Source organism: Salvelinus sp. IW2-2015, linkage group LG16 (genome assembly GCF_002910315.2).
Source record: "Salvelinus sp. IW2-2015 linkage group LG16, ASM291031v2, whole genome shotgun sequence".
Lineage (NCBI taxonomy): Eukaryota > Metazoa > Chordata > Actinopteri > Salmoniformes > Salmonidae > Salvelinus > Salvelinus sp. IW2-2015.
The window spans coordinates 18,012,922-18,016,124 of record NC_036856.1 but is presented as its reverse complement, the minus strand read 5'-3'; the positions used below and the strand labels follow the sequence as shown (position 1 = coordinate 18,016,124).

The 3,203-nt window shown below is 37.2% G+C and overlaps 1 non-coding gene across 1 annotated transcript; it reads right to left on the bottom strand.

The window, feature by feature from the left end:
• Positions 1-2,478: 2,478 nt before the first annotated feature.
• On the bottom strand, positions 2,479-2,549 carry trnag-gcc (transfer RNA glycine (anticodon GCC)). The gene has a single exon. It is a non-coding gene; the product is annotated as a tRNA-Gly (tRNA).
• Positions 2,550-3,203: the final 654 nt, after the last annotated feature.

The following is a 3,203-nucleotide window of genomic DNA, read 5'->3' as shown; positions in this document are numbered from 1 at the left end:
ACATACGCACTATTTACACACGTACAAATGGATTTGGTGTTGTAGATAGTGGAGTAGTGGCCTGAGGGCACACACTTAGTGTGTTGTGAAATCTGTTATGAATGTATTGTAATGTTCTTAAAATTGTATAACTGCCTTAATTTTGCCAGACTCCAGGAAGAATGTGGATCCATAATAAATACAAATAAGTCAACTACAGGGATCGGAGCAGGTAAACATACTACAAGAAGTGTTAGAGGGAAGAGCGGATAATAACAATTTACATGGATTCGCTGACAACGTCACGAAAACGATGCGCATCTTTCAATGGGGCAGAAGTCAGTATGTTGTTGTGATTCTGATGGTCAGATAACTAGCAACAATGACAAGAACCTGTCATGTAGGGAATAGTAGATGTCTCGTTTCAGCTAGTTTTATCTTGTTCTTGATACCATGTCTTGTTTTGAGGTATTTTAACTACCTATGTTAATATGGCAAAAATTCACTAGCTAGCTAACCAACAACTGTAACAATATATTTGAGAGACAACAAGTGCTCATTGTGCAAATGTATTTGTTTTCAATAAACATTGGAGACAAAATATAGTTTACATGTTTTGCCCCATAGTTACGCACGTGTCGGTTTTGTTGCTCAACAATCAACCCTTCTATAAGGGTTCTATAAACCAAAATAACATGGGTGACCAAAGCAAAACATGTTAATGCATTGGCCGGGAATCGAACCCGGGCCTCCCGCGTGGCAGGCGAGAATTCTATCATGAATCACCAATGTTAGATTAAATTAAAAAAAAATGATCTATGCAGCAGTCAGTTATGCTGTGAGCAGTTTTTTTTATGGTAAATTACATGAAATATGAACTTAATCATTATGCATCGGAAATTGGACAACTGTAAAGTTTGAGAAAGATTAGAAATCATAATACAAAAATACCAGTCAACATATGACCAAGGTGAGCTATAGCTCGGGAGAAAAAGTCTAAACTAGGGAGGCCAAAAACTTCTCCACAAACTGTCGCCACGCACATCCATGATTGCAGATTGAAACTACATTATTTCTAGCATGCAATCATGCAATTTTAACAAATGTTCATATAAATGCTCATCAAACAAAACAAAACGATAGATACATTCGATTAACCCAGTCTCTTGTATTCAATGTGTTTTTATAAAACCTACAACTAATAATGTTTTGCATGTGATGGTTAGTTATAAAGGAGGCACAGAGCTTCAAAACTATTCATAACACGATTAGAATTTTTCTACTTCTGTTGTGTTTACATGCAGTGGTGATGTAAACCATAGGGTCCAGTATGGTGTCCCGCAAAATAAATAGTGGGGGTATGCAGTACCAGTAAAACATGAGCCTATCACAATAATTAAAACTAAATGTCAAGAAAACTGTAGGCTATTTCACCACTTGTTATCATCACAGCATGTCAGGCATGAAAAATGAACGAATGGACTTAAACTGGTGGAACCTATGCTCAACAATGCGATGTGGTTAGACGAACACCCTGACATTTTGCCAAGGCTGAGATGAGTGACCAACAAAGAGATATGCAGACAACAGTGGACGAAAAAATTCTGGCCTAATGACAATCGCAAAATGTCATTACACTTTTTCATGTTTTGTGTAACAGATGTCTCTTTCCATTCACCACTGTTTGGAGGCTGGAAATACTGTATGTTGTGAGTGGATGAACATGCACATGTATCTAAGCAAAGGAGTCCTTTGAAGTGATTGACAATCAGATGAAAACATGACAGGTTGTGTTGATGCCACAATAAAAAAGTAATACATTTTAAAAGTTAAATGACAAATCTTAACAAGGCCCAGAGAGCATACTGAATTAATAGGGATTCTATGTAATTCTATGATTAGAAACGTGTCAAGAGAATTTTCAATCCCAATGATAATAACTATCGATCAATCAATAGCTTTGACCAATCCCCGAGGTTTGTAAGACCATGGGTTTAATCATAATTAGTCAAAGACTCAGCTTATGCAAAAAGATAGTACAGTTTATTCAGAGAACGTTCTGCCGTTCATATACAAAGATATTCCTTGTATAACATTCTTCTAACCTACGCACGCACACTAACATTAGGAGAGTCACATCCCTAGTGTGGATACTTATGTAAATGAGATCTGTATTTAATTTGCAAACATTTTGCTAAAATGTCTAAAAACATGTTTTCACTGTCATTATAGGGTATTGGGTGTAAATTTTTGAGATTTTTTTATATTTTTTATCCATTTTGAATTCAGGCTGTAACAACAAAATGTGGATTAAGTCAAGGGGTTTGAATACTTTCTGAACATATATGGCCAATATACCACAGCTAATGGCTGTGTCCAGGCACTCCGCATTGCATCGTGCGAAAGAGCAGCCCTCAGCCGTGGTATATTGGCCATATACCACACTTCCTCGGTCCTTATTGCTTAAATAACATGGGTGACCAAAGCAAAACATGTTAATGCATTGGCCGGGAATCGAACCCGGGCCTCCCGCGTGGCAGGCGAGAATTCTACCACTGAACCACCAATGCTTAGCATTACATTAAAAAAATTGATCTATGCAGCAGTCAGTTATGCATGGCAGCAGTTTTTTTTTGGTAAGATTACATGAAATATGACATTCATCATTTGCATCTGAAATTGGACAACTGTAAACGTTATGAGAAAGATTAGAAATCAGTAAATACAAAAATACATCAACAGTATGACCACCAGGTGGAGCTCTAGCTCGGAGAAAAAGTCTAAACTTGGGAGGCCAAAATAACTTCTCCACAAAACTGTCGCCACCACATCCATGACGTGCAGATTGGAAACCTACATTATTCTCTGCAGTGCAATCATGCAATTTTTACAAAATGTTCATCATAAAATGCTCAATCCAAACAAAACAACCGATAGATACACTTGCGATTAACCCCAGTCACTTTGTATCCAATGGTTTTTATAAAACTGACAACCTAATTATCGTTTTTGCATGTGATGGGTTGTAGTTATAAACGGAGGCACAGAGCCTTCAGAAACTATTCACACCACATTGACTTTTTCTACATTCTGTTGTGTTACAGCCAGTGGTGAATGTAAGCTCATACGGTCCAGTATGGTGTCCCGCAAAATAAATAGTGGGGGTATGCAGTACCAGTAAAACATGAGCCTATCACAATAATTAAAACTAAATGTCAAGAAAA